The following is a 13,655-nucleotide window of genomic DNA, read 5'->3' as shown; positions in this document are numbered from 1 at the left end:
TCATCCGTCCCAAGCCCCGGGGTCAGAAGAGTACTGGTCCTTTCCACTAATTTTAGGTGATGACCATGAAACACATACGCGAAGAAAAGCCCTACGATCCGCGCAAAACTAAGACCAGGCCACGGCCGCCCAGGGCGCGTGGACCCAGGGGATGTGGCGGCTGCGGAGCCGGGCGCACCCTCGCAGGTCCGGACCGGAGAGCGGGGCCGGGTCACCTGACTCGCGGAATTTAGGGCCGCGCGGGGTGGAAGGGGAGGGGAATGGTTAGCACCTCCCTTCCCGCTCCCGCGGGATCCGGGTCGGCGGGGCCGGCGCCGGGCGGCCACGTGGTGGTGCTGCCGCTGCCCCCGCCCCGCCAGCCCAGCCCGGGAGCCGCGGCGCCCACTGACCCCCGCAGCGGAGGAGGAGGAGGGACCGAGGCGCAGGAAGCCGAGCAGGAAGCGAGCCCGGCGGCCGCGTTTTCCTGGGGAAGCGGCGGGCGGGGTGGCGCAGCCAGCGGGGCCGGGGAGCCGCCGCCGCCTGGATGGGGTGAGTGAGCTGAGCCGAGAGTTGGGAGGCTCCCTGGAGCGGGTTTCCCAGCACCGGTGCCCGCCTTTGTGTCTGGGGCTCTGGCGGCCACGGGAACTGGGGACGACGCGCCGGGCGGAGCGGCTTAGCGAGGTGGCAGCGAGAGTCCCGCCACCACTCCCTTGCCCCTCGCCGGCCAGCAGCTGTCTGCAGAGGGCAGCTTTAGGGACAGGAGAAGAGGAGGATGGTGAAGATCCGAGTAGAGAGGGAGGACCGAGCCAAGTTAGAAGAGGGTTTTCTCCCTCTGGCCCCGCAACTCGCAGGCCGGCCGGGGCAGGCGCGGAGCTGCGGAGGAGGAAGCGCGGGTTGCAATGAATGACCGGCCCCCGGCTGGGCGTGCTGGTTGCGCCCTCGAGGCTGCACCTTGTCCCACCTGTCTGGCCAGCCCGGCGACCCACTTCCCCTGGTTCTCGGCTCCCGAGCTCGATCCATCGCCTCCGCGTTGAACTTGGAGGAGCGGAGAAGGAAGGCGCGAGCGGGAGATTGGCTGGCTCCGGCGGGCGAGGGTCCGCTATTGTTCCGTTTCCGACTCCGGAGGCCTTCGGCTGGTCCCAGGGTGCAGGCGAAGCCACCCCAGGCCCGCGACTGCCTCCCGCTGCCCGCTCCTGGTCCTTCTTGATCTTTTCCCGCCGCACCTCTGAGGTCGGCCGTAAGAAGGGATGCTGGAGTTCGGGCAGACTGGGGAGCTGGGACTTGGGGAGGAGGGAGGATGTGGAGCTGCGAGAGGGGCGCGGGCCTCCATCTCCCCCAGCCTCTGCCCGGGAGGGTGGGTACCTCCCTACCACCTTCCTTTAGTTGCCGACTTGGGCAGGTTTGTGTCGCAGTTTAGGTTCATCAGCCAACCCCTGACAACTACTCTCCTTTGCGTTTGGACCACGCGTCCCCCTTTTGTGGAGTGGCGGTGGGTGAGGGGGCTCAGAACATAGGCAGATGACCGACCAGATGGAGCACAGGGTAAAGTGGAGGAGTTACAAGAGACCTCCCAGGGGCCGGGACTCTATATCCAGGCTTGCGCTCTTCCAAGGAGCCCAGCTCAGCGCAACTTTATTTCCAGTGATGATTGGGGCAGGTCTGCGTACTATAGGCCGCTCGCTTGGACCAGAGGCCTCCGTTGGGCGCAAGCTCACAGGTGATTTGGATGGATCTGCGTTTTCCTTCCAGGAGAGGAGAATGCCAAGCTGCCTGGGACGGGGAAACATTGCCAGTTCCCTGGAGAATGTGATCTCTGGCGGAGGGAGGAGCTGTTTCTGCGGGTCAGGACTCGGTAGAAGCTCATTTTAGCGAGGCGAGTCTCACCTGCTTGAGTTTGAACAAAGTTGGAGAAGACATAGTGCAACCCTGGGAGTCAGGATTTTGATTGTTCTGTCCCCCGTCTGCCGGTCCCTGTTTACAGGTGTGGCTGGAAATTTTCTTATCGATGAGTGTAATCTGGCCATCTTTTCTCTTCTTCTTTTTTTTTTTTTTTTTTAATTTTTCCATTGATGAGAGAGTAAGAGAAAGAGAGAGAGAGAGAGAAACATCACTCGTTCCACCTACTGGCACACTCATTGGTTGCTTCTCCTATGTGCCCTGACCAGGGATCCAGCTGCCACCTCAGCCGGGAGGTCTGTCCACTCAAACACCCTGCCAGGGCCTGATCATCTTTTCTTCATGCTGCCTTGCCAGTGTCAGATTTTTTTTCTCTTGGGTTTCTAAGATAATTTCATAGGAGAAAATTTATACAGGTCGTTACATTTTAAACCAGTGCTTGCTTAACATAAATTGGGAGAAGTGGTCCCATGCTGGGTTGTTGGGGGTTTTTTATTTCCATTCATTGAGATGCTTCATTGATGAATTTCTTGTATGATTTACACTCCTTAGATTTGTTTTATGGTTTTTTGGGGGGTGGTAGTGGTGATTACAACCCAGTTGAAAAATCTTATTACTGTTATCTGTGAAACTAAATAAAAAGAAACAATGCCAGGCCCTGGAGATTCAATGAGGGCATGCATGGTATAGTGTCCCTGCTCACTAGTAATATAACTGACAATGAAATTCTGTCTCCAAACTGCCGTTTCTCAAAGCATCTTTGAGGCAGGTACACTTAAGATCACTCATGTTTTAAAGTTGAAGAAACTGACCTGACCAGGTATTTCAATTGGTTAGCAGCTTCCCCATCTGCCAAGGTTGTGGATTGGATCCCCGGTGGGGGGCATATACAAGAAGCAACAAATGAATGCACAATTAAATGGAACAATGGACTGAAGTTCTTCTGTCTCTCTTTTCAAATCAATAAAAAAAAAAAAAGGTGAATAAACTAAGGTTTGGAAAGTAAAGAAACTGGGCCTTGGAATTAATGGAATGTGATGGAGGTTTTTCTTTGTTCTTTCCTTTCAAAATAAAAGTAAGTATGAAATATTTCCAATATATTCAATACATCAAAAGAGAATATAGTAAGGTTTCCATTTCTTCCCACTACCTATGTGTAAGAGTTACTAATATTTCCATATTTGCTTTGTATCCACTTGTAAAAAATACACTGCAATCAAAATTTTTTTTTTATTTAAGTGAGAGGAGAGGAGATAGACAGGGCGCCTCATGCACCCCGACTGGGCTTCACCCCACAAACCTCCTCTGGGGCTGATGCTCTGTCCATCTGGGGCCATGCTTGAAACCAAGCTATTTTTAGCACCTGAGGCAGAGGCTCCCTGGAGCCATTCTCAGCGCCCTGGGCCAGTGTGCTTGAATTAATCAAGCCATGGCTGTGGAGAGGAAGACGGAGGGAGAGAGAAAGAAAGGGAAAGGGTGGAGAAGCAGATGGTTGTTTCTGCAGATGTGTGCCCTGACTGAGAATTGAATCCAGGACATCCACATGCCGGGCCAGCACTCTACCACTGAGCCAACTGGCCAGGGCCTTGCAACCGAAATATTTTATCCAATCCTCCTCTGCCTTCATCCTCAGGTACCTACTCATGTGAAGTTCATATGTAAGTTTCCAAACACGCTTTGGTACTACTTTGTATTACCTGTTCACCAACTATTGCAAGCTTGTGTGTTTAACATTTTATAAAAATGATATAATTCTCCCTACATACAACTTGCATTTTTAAATTTGTCATTATATTTTTGAGGTACACGTAGATCTTACTTCAGCTGCTGCAGAGAATTCCAGTGGATGAATGAGTTAGAGTGTATTCATTCCCTCGCTAGGAGAAAGTTAGACTATTTACAGTTTTCACTGTTATACCTTTTCTGCTGAGGACAGCTGATCTGCTTCCACTTTTTTACCATAATAATGTGGCAATAAACATCTGAGACATTATTTCCCTGGGCATAGGTTCCTTTGTTATACCCTCATATAAATAGCTAGGGAGTAAGGTCTAGGTAATGCTACATTTATTATTTCTTTCATTTCTCAAGAAATATTTAGGGTATATATAGGGCTTTTGTGGTTATTTGTTGAATGAAAAAGTAAAATTGACAAATTTTTAGCTCTAAGATTTTATAGGTTGACTGGATCCTTTTGTTGTTTTTTTTTGTATTTTTCTGAAGTTGGAAACGGGGAGGCAGTCAGACAGACTCCCGCATGCGCCCAACCGGGATCCACCCGGCATGCCCACCAGGGGATGATGTTCTGCCCATCTGGGGTGTCGCTCTGGTGCAACCAGAGCCATTCTAGTTCCTGAGGCAGAGGCCATAGAGCCATCCTCAGTGCCCGGGGCCAACCTTGCTCTAGTGGAAACTTGGCTGCGGGAGGGGAAGAGAGAGACCCAGAGGAAGGAGAAGGGGAGGGGTGGAGAAGCAGATGGGCGCTTCTCCTGTGTGCCTTGGCCGGGAATTGAACCTGGGACTCCCGCATGCATGCCAGGCCGACGCTCTACCACTTAGCCAACTGGCCAGGGCCTTGTTGTTTTGTTTTAAAAAAAATTTTTTTAATGAGAAAAGTAGCTCTTAATTATAAAGTTGGAGCAGGAAATAAAACTGCAGTTCTGAGTTTGGGATACTCCTGCTGGAGCCTTTCTTAGCTAGTCTCCAGTGCTGTCACCTTGGATGACTCACCCACTGTCTCCTCATTTCTTCTTGGAGAGATTAAGGGGTTTGAGTAAGCATCTACAGAGCACATTCCTGCTCCAAGAGTTTATGAGAATGTGGCTGTGTAAGTGACATTTTGCCCCTAATTGTAATCCCTTAATCTGGAAGCAGTTTAAGGCATTTAAATACATTGGTTTCCTCATTATTCAAATTGCCAGGTACATTCCTGCCTCAGAGGCATTGCATTTGCTGTTCCCACTGTCTCCCTTAGATATCAGCATGTCTGTGTACCTTGACCCGTCAGACCTTTACTCAGACATCACCTTCTGAGCAGACCTGCCCTGGCCACCCCCTTCCAGGGCTCCTTGCTCCTCTTCTCTGCTTTCTTTTCTTTTTCTCCCCTCCCCTCCCCTTCCTCCCTCCCCTACCCGCCTTCCCCTTCTTCTCTTGTTTTCTTTACTGATTTTAGAGAGAGGGGAAGGCAGAGAGAAAACCTGGTATCAAACCTGCAACCTCGGTGTACTTGGCGTATTGGAACAATGCTCTCTGAGCTATTTGGCCAGAGCCGTTTTCTGCTTTATTTTTGTCCGCGGTACTTCTTACCTTCCGCCATATATTTTCATTTATTTTAGTAGGCTGTCTTTTCATACTAGATTAGAAATTCCATAAAAACGGGGGATTTGCCTCTTTTGTTCACTGCTCTATCCCTGGTGTCTGGAACAGTGTTGACATGTAGGTACTGGAATGTTTGTTGAATGAATAGAACGCTATTTGTTGCAGTTTTCTATATGGAATTTCCCTATTAGTACATATTGGATATCCTAAATGACTGCAATTGAGTGCCCCAAGTGTCACTTTTCATTTGCAGGTTCCATCTGGATAAAAAATAAAACATAGTATCATGGCCCTGGCCGGTTGGCTCAGCGGTAGAGCGTCGGCCTGGCGTGCGGGGGACCCGGGTTCGATTCCCGGCCAGGGCACATAGGAGAAGTGCCCATTTGCTTCTCCACCCACCCCCTTCCTCTCTGTCTCTCTTCCCCTCTCGCAGCCGAGGCTCCATTGGAGCAAAGATGGCCCGGGCGCTGGGGATGGGTCCTTGGCCTCTGCCCCAGGCGCTAGAGTGGCTCTGGTCGCAGCAGAGCGACGCCCCGGAGGGGCAGAGCATCGCCCCCTGGTGGGCGACAGGGGCGTGCCGGGTAGATCCCGGTCGGGCGCATGCAGGAGTCTGTCTGACTGTCTCTCCCCGTTTCCAGCTTCTATAAAAAAAAACCCAGCCCTGGCCGGTTGGCTCAGCGGTAGAGCGTCGGCCTAGCGTGCGGAGGACCCGGGTTCGATTCCCGGCCAGGGCACACAGGAGAAGCGTCCATTTGCTTCTCCACCCCTCCGCCGCGCTTTCCTCTCTGTCTCTCTCTTCCCCTCCCGCAGCCAAGGCTCCATTGGAGCAAAGATGGCCCGGGCGCTGGGGATGGCTCTGTGGCCTCTGCCTCAGGCGCTAGAGTGGCTCTGGTCGCAACATGGCGACGCCCAGGATGGGCAGAGCATCGCCCCCTGGTGGGCAGAGCGTCGCCCCTGGTGGGCGTGCCGGGTGGATCCCGGTCGGGCGCATGCGGGAGTCTGTCTGACTGTCTCTCCCTGTTTCCAGCTTCAGAAAAATGAAAAAAAAAAAAAAACCCAAAAAAACCCACCAAAAAAAACATAGTATCATATATATATATATATATATATATATATAAATATATATATATAAAAGATCTCTACTTAAATTTGTGTACTTTATCCTTCAAAGCACTTGTCTTCAGATTTCTTCTGCCAACATTTGCCTGAACCTGAATTCAGAGGAAACATAAGGAACATGATGCTCAGATGTGCCCCTCCTTCCCTTTTCTTTATGACTTCTCTTTCCAACATTTTAAGTGTGGTAGATACAGAGAGGTCCTGACTCCCTTGTTCACACAGCGTCTGTTTAGACAGGCCAGCAACAGTCTTAGGCATTGCCAATCATACAGAATTTCTAGGACTAAACGTGTATTTCTTTGAATTGCTGCAGGGGGAATACTCATCATTGCTCTGACGTTGTGCATTCATCCATGAGCATTATTAGAGAGTGGTGGTGGACCTTACTCTAAAGATCAAGGAACAAGCAATATGCCATAGGGTACCTAGAAATACTCTAAAAATGGTCCCATCATGAAATCCTTAACTCATGGTACTAAAAGCATTCACTGTTATAGTGTGGTGTGTTATTTCGCGAGGAAGCCAACTGAATTTTCTCTGCCTTGCATGATGAATATAGGAGTTGACAAAACAAAGCTAAATATATCAGTGACCTCTTGGGTATATTTTAGGTGGGTGATAGGGTAAAGGAGCCTAGTGGGGAGTCCCAGGTGAGGCAGAAGACATTGAGCAGTGACGTGAAGGTCGGAGGAGGATCTGGAACCCAGGCCCTTTTGCATCTGCTGAGTGAGAATCATATAAACAAATCTATTTGTCAAGCTTTGTCAGTGTGTTAACAAATTATGGACCAAGACTCTTAGTTTGACAACAGGGCTCATGTAGTTGGAACATCTATGAAAGCTGACACACCAGTGACTGTTCCTTTTTCAGAGATGAAAGGGAACCCTAATTTGGACAGTGATGACCCAGTCACACCACTGCCAGGAGTAGCTGCCCATGCAGTGGCCTCTTTCCAGCCACCCAGAAGATGTGGGAACTTGTGAGCCAATTGCCTCATGGGCAGAGGGTTACTTTTTTTTTCCTTCCTTATGAAAGGCTGCGGAAAATACAAGCTAGGGCCCAGCCACAGCATATACTGGTGCCCTGGGGTGCTGCCGTGAGCCACGTTGGGATATCCTCACACAGGGCTGGGTGGTGGTGAGAGGCCTACCATTCTTTCTCTGAGCAATCTTATTTCAGACCTAGTTCTCATTTATCATAGGTTGATTCAGATTTTCTCAGAACCTTCTTGGATCTTTCTTTGTTAAAAATTTAAAAATCCTGCCTGACCAGGCAGTGTCACAGTGGATAGAGTGTTGGACTGGGATGTGGAGGATCCAGGTTCGAGACCCCGAGGTCACTAGCTTGAGCGTGGCTCATCTCGTTTGAGCAAAGCTCACCAGCTTGGACCCAAGGTTGCTGGCTTGAGCAAGGGGTTACTCAGTCTGCTATATTCCTACGGTCAAGGCACATATGAGAAAGCAATTAATGAACAACTAAAGTGCCACAACGAAAAACTGATGATTGATGCTTCTCATCTCTCTTCCTGTCTGTCTGTTCTTATCTATCCCTCTCTCTGACTCTCGCTCTGTCTCTGAAAAAAAAAAAAATAAAGTACTCTTTAAAAAAAAATTTTTAAATCTTTACTTTTTGTGGGTGGTGGTGGTGATACTGTCATTGTTCTGTTTTGAGAAAAAAAGTCTCATTTCTTTCCTGTAAATTGTTTTTAATTGGGAAAAAAACTATTAAAAATATAGGCATAGGAACTATAACCCAATATCTGTAAGTTGTGTGGGGTTTCCTTTTTTTTTTTTAAAGAAAAACATTTTTCTGCTACTAACAGTATGTATAATATAAGTCCAGTCAACAATCTTGATCAACTTATTAGATTCTTTCTATGCTCTTCAGCTTTATACCATGTTGGGTGTGCTTTTTGTTTACTTTTTCTATTGCTTTTCTTCCAAAGCCTCTGAAAGCCAGACAGATTCCCTCAAAATGACTCCATCCGAGCCTGTCTCTTGGCCAGTCTGTTCACGGATGTGTTACTGTTTGTACCTGGTTTGACAACAAGCTTGCTTTCTTCTCTTTTGAAACAGCCCCTGATTATTTGAAGAGCATACCCCTTGGAACAAAGCGTATTTGGTTCTCATTACATTGCAAGTGGGTGTTTATATCCACGGTGGCAAAAGAAACAGAAAGAGCAGCACGCCCTGTCCAGGTGATACCTGCCTCCGCGTAGGTGGCCGCCTGCCGGTCTGGGTTGCTGCCGCACGTGGCTTCCGGGCAAACTCCTGCACCCCCTGGGTGATGTGTCTCAGGATCCCACTTTTACTGTAATAGCAGTGCTTTTAATTGTCCTGAAGAATTGGTAGTATTTCATTTTTTGTAGCTTGGAGAGAAATGTTATACAGCGTTTTAGAATAATTATGAATGAAGAAGTCCTAATGAGAAGGAAGCATCTGAGTGTCTAGAAGTTCTGTTCTTTCAGATCCTTGCAGAACCGTGGAAATTTCCGCTGTCGGTCTGTAGTTCACCTGCTCAGTTTAGTGTAAAAATAACCACCTCACTTGTAATTTTTTTTGACATTTTCTGTTGTAACTTGATAACTTTAGCAAAGCTTTGTGGAAAAGGATTTTTTGACTTATAAGGTCAATAACTTTATTCATTCAGCACATGCTGCACCTATGAAAGGACAAGGAAATAAAGACGGGACCCTCCCCATAATGAGGCAGGCATGTGAGTGAGAGCAAAGAGCGAGAGCAGTGCCCTTTCAGATTGCTCCATTCCGCCTTCTAGAGCAGTGGTTCTCAACCTTTCTAATGCCGTGACCCCGCAATACAGTTCCTCATGTTGCAGTGACCCCAAACCAAAAAATAATTTTCGTGGCTACTTCATAACTGTAATTTTGCTACAGTTATGATTCGGAATGTAAATACCTGATATGCATTATGTATTCTCATTGCTACAAATCAAACATAATTTAAACAGTGATTAATCACAAAAACAATATTTAATTATATATTGAGAAATATTTATTACTAATGGACCTCCTTACCTAGTGTATTGGAGTTACCATTCCATAAATAGCTGCTTAACTAATGGACCTGTTTTTTCCAGATTAGTGGCAAGTTTTCTATATAGAACAGTGTGAACTACATCATAGGATACACTGCAGTTTCTGCACAGCATGGTATCTTTCAGGGCTCTTTCACACTATAAAGCAGCGGTTTCTGCGGTGGAATCCACATCTCATTTACTTCAATGGGAGACCTGTGGATTCCGCAGAAGAGAGATCCCCTGTACGGCAGAAATGCAGTTCCGGCACATTTCTTCCTCTCCTATTCAAGTCAATGGGAGGCTGCAGCAGATTCCGCTCAAATATAGAGCATGTTGCTTAATTTTTTCCACGCTAGAACTTTTCCTAGAGCAGAAAAATTCCAAAGGTGGAATCCGCCACCCCCAATAGACTGAAAGAGGCCTCACACTGAGGAATCTGCTGTGCGGATTCTGCAGTGTAAAAGATCTGCCTCCTATAGAAGTCTATTGGGGGTGGCGGATTCCACCTTTGGAATTTTTCTGCTCTAGGAAAAGTTCTAGCGTGGAAAAAATTAAGCAACATGCTCTATATTTGAGCAGCCTCCCATTGACTTGAATAGGAGAGGAAGAAATGTGTCGGAAACTGTCATTTCTCCGCCTCTTATTGAAATCAAAAGGAGGCTGCAGCGGATTGTGTGGTAACCCGAGATTCTCGGGAGCTCTCTTCCACAAAAAATGCTGCACTTCCAATGAAATCAATAGGAGGCGGATTCAATGCCGGAAACCGCTGATTTCAGCAGTTTCCTCATTCAGAATATGGGAAAATAGTGGGAGATATGGGAGATAATTATACATTGGGGAACAGTGTGAACTACATCTTATAGTGGTCTCTTATAGTATAAGACCGATGTAGTTCACACTGTGTAAGTGTATGGTGCTTTGTGTAAGTGTAAGCTGCTTTGTGTACTGTGTAATGATTACACACAAAGCACCTTACACTTACACAGTATTGTGTGTATGTTGTGTGTACTGTTTTTACATTATTAACCTTTTTTACACCAGCAGGCTGTCTTGCAGGCTCTCTTGGCTCTCTGCCTCCTAGGCTTCTGTCCTCCGGCGCTTGCTGCTCCCGCCCACTGATGACGTCAGCAAGCGCCAGACACACCTAATGTGCTGCTATGGACTGTGGAGCGTCCCCCGCTTTCCCCTCCCCTTAGGCCCTGGATGGATGATGCAATCATGTCTGTGCATGACCTCAGGCATTCAGTTTGGAACGCACGTCAGCACGTTCATAATGACGTGCGTTCAAGCTGAATAGCGCTGCTGCAGAAGGTAGCGTGGCTTCTCAGTGGCTAAAGCCATCAGAAATATGTATTTTCCTATGGCTTTAGGCGACCCCTGTGTTTTGGTCGTTCGACCCCCGCAGGGGTTGCGACCCACAGGTTGAGAACCGCTGTTCTAGAGGGAGCCCGGTGCGTGCCAGCAGCAGGGTCGAGGACTGCTCCATCAGTAAAGGCAGCTTCACTTTTTTTTTTTTTTAATGTTTCTGAAGTGAGAAGCAAGGAGGCAGAGAGACTCCCACAAGCGCCGGACTGGGATCCACCTGGCAAGCCCACCAGGGGATAATGCTCTGCCCATCTGGGGCGTTGCTACAATGGAGCCTTGGCTGCGGGAGGGGAAGAGAGAGACAGAGAGGAAGGAGAGGGGGAGGGGTGGAGAAGCAGATGGGCGCTTCTCCTGTGTGCCCTGGCTGGGAATCGAACCCGGAACATCCACACACAGGGCGGACGCTCTACCACTGAGCCAACCCGCCAGGGCCTTCACTTTTTTTAAGTAGTAAATGTGTTGGCCAGACTTAAAAATAATTATTGTCTACTATGCAGCCTAGGGGTGTGTTTTGGGCTCTGAGTTTAAACCCAGCCGCCTCCATTTATGAAACTATGCCACTTGGGCCAAATAAACTTTTCTAGGCTGCAGCTTCCCAATCTGGACACTGGGAATAATAATAGCATCTAATTCCAAAGTGATATGAGCATTAAATGAAATGATACTCATTTATAATAAAATAGTAGAAAAAATTTTTGCAAAGCAAGCTAAAATTGAAGTAAATGATAGCAATAATGGCTGTTATTATATTGTTAATGTTACCATGTTCTTTATCAACCTACTGTGAAAGAACTGCTGATACATTAGCCAGTCTGATTATACCTGCCATTATAATCTGTAACAATAAAGAGGGGTTGCCCCATAAATCATTGTAACACATCTTGTGTAATTCACAACTATATCCCTGTATTGTCATTCCTCCATTTAGTCCTTCTGTTATCTTACCAGTAGGTAATATGGACAATGTAAAGACATATTTCTTTTAGTAATGACCAGTCTTATTCGAAATTGCATTAACAAGTTCCTCAGTTTCACCAACTTGTTTTGATCATAATCTAGGCACAGAGCAGTACAATCGTGATTCAAATGAAGGTGGTGGTTCTTAAAATAAATGAGAGAGACTTAAATTCTGGCTAAATCCTTTGGAAGAGTGTCCATTTGCTGACAGGCAAAAACATACTCGTGTTTTCTGAACTGTATAGGGCAGAGTAGTATTTGAGTTTGCCTAGAAGTTTGTCAGTCGAGTGCAATACCAGCTATGCACGTTGTTGGTTAATATTCCTTCTTCTCCATGTGGTAGAGTAAATCTTCTAAACTACAGGTTTCGTTATCATTAACTTACAGTTAACTCAGATCTTAAACTAGATCTGAGTTTCGTGATTTTATGATAGCAAGTGAATGTTAAACATGGGAAAATACATTTTGTCCTTTTTTATGCCTGCCTTGTTAGTAATAATGATAAGATGCTGTTAGGGCTAAATGGATGCTGTCATCACTGTCTTTGAAGGAAAACTCTAAATTATCACTGTGTCAGAATTATCAGCAAGCCAGAAATACAAGCCACAGAGATCATTTAAAGTTTTCTAGTAGCCACAAAAAAAGCAAAGAGATGAATTGTAATGATTTATTTTATTTTACCTAGCAGATCTAAAATATTATCAACATATACTCAATATAAAACTTATTAGTGGTATGGTTGACATTTTTTTTCATAGTAAGTCTTTGAAATCACTGCACAGTTCCTATTCACAGTACTTGTCAGTTTGCACTGGTCCCGTTTCATGTGTGGTTGATGGCTATAGTATTGGACAGCATCAATCTAAATAACGTGATATCTTGTCAGTCTTGGAATCACAGTATACTACCTGAAACCTAAAATGCCCTCAATAAATGCATATTTGATGAAGCTTCCCTGTGTCTGTAACCAGTTACCAGGGATTTTGCTCATAGCTTTAAACATCTCTTTGAAGAAATATGACAGCTTCATCACAAACTGATTACATGGTATAATGGACATTTGTGGTTTTGGTTTACAAATCTGTATGTCTGCTTTTGCACATGTAATCTGCATGGATTAAAAAAAATTTTTTTTTAACAGACTGATTTTTGTCGGCAGGAGTTGTGTGTGGTCCACATTTCTCCATGGCCCATAGTGGGTATTCAGAGCACACAAGTAATTAAAGCAGTATAGGCCTTCTTATTATTTCGCTTAAATTGCAAGTTCTTGAGTAGCTATTTGTACTCTGTCCACCCTCCTAGCATCAGGTGCAAGGTCTAGGTGGATGTGTGTGGGGTGTGGTGGGAGCATAGTAAATCTTTGTGACTGTTGATGAAACATGCCCCATCCTTCATGTTAGTGCTGCTTGCTTCTGATTCCTAAACGCAGGCAGTGGTCTGGAGCATCCAGTTCAGTCTTCACTAGGCAGGCAGGTCGAGGCCCCCACAAAGCGCTGGTGTGGAGCAGCCTGCATCTTCTAATGGAAAATGATCTGACAGGCTTTCCATTTGCACTGCCAGGGCAACAGTGTGGCAGATTCAGGCTGGCATTGTCCTCAGGCAGCGATGCCTTGTTTGAGCCACTGTGTTAGGCTTCTCTTCCAGGGGTCTTGTTTGGAATAAATTAGGGTGAGTGACAGTGTGTTTGCATATCATGTCTTCGGGGCTATTCAAGGATTAGCTGCCCAGAGGATTATCCGGGGACCTTTGAGGCCTCCTGGTCCAGCTGAGCCCTCTCCGCTCTCTTTGTTCCCTTCTATTCCAAGGGGTTCCCTTATTCATCTTTTGCCTCAGCCCCCAGCACAGCTTCCTGGTCCCCTGGGGAGCAGAGGAGGAAAAGACCATCTTGAGTCCCTCATGGACCCAGCTGTTAAAGTGGCTGTTTATTTTGTGAGAGTTACAGTAGTCTGACACTGTTCATTTCCAGAATTGCAATTGTCCTCATT

General features: G+C 46.8%; 1 protein-coding gene and 1 non-coding gene across 2 annotated transcripts in view; one reads left to right on the top strand and one right to left on the bottom strand.

Moving 5' to 3' along the window:
• The first annotated feature begins 302 nt into the window (after window positions 1-302).
• RAI14 (retinoic acid induced 14) overlaps window positions 303-13,655 on the top strand; it is a 154,141-nt gene continuing 140,788 nt past the window's right edge. Inside the window, exon 1 of the mRNA XM_066373727.1 lies at window positions 303-528. The gene's annotated coding sequence lies outside the window, so the exon portion shown is untranslated. The remainder of the gene's footprint in view (window positions 529-13,655) is intronic.
• TRNAT-UGU (transfer RNA threonine (anticodon UGU)) lies at window positions 11,070-11,145 on the bottom strand. Its single transcript has one exon. It is a non-coding gene; the product is annotated as a tRNA-Thr (tRNA).

The sequence above is a fragment of the Saccopteryx leptura genome, chromosome 1, assembly GCF_036850995.1.
Source record: "Saccopteryx leptura isolate mSacLep1 chromosome 1, mSacLep1_pri_phased_curated, whole genome shotgun sequence".
Classification (NCBI taxonomy): Eukaryota; Metazoa; Chordata; class Mammalia; order Chiroptera; family Emballonuridae; genus Saccopteryx; species Saccopteryx leptura.
Note: the sequence above shows the minus strand (reverse complement) of the source record. Positions and strands in the feature narration are given on the sequence as shown.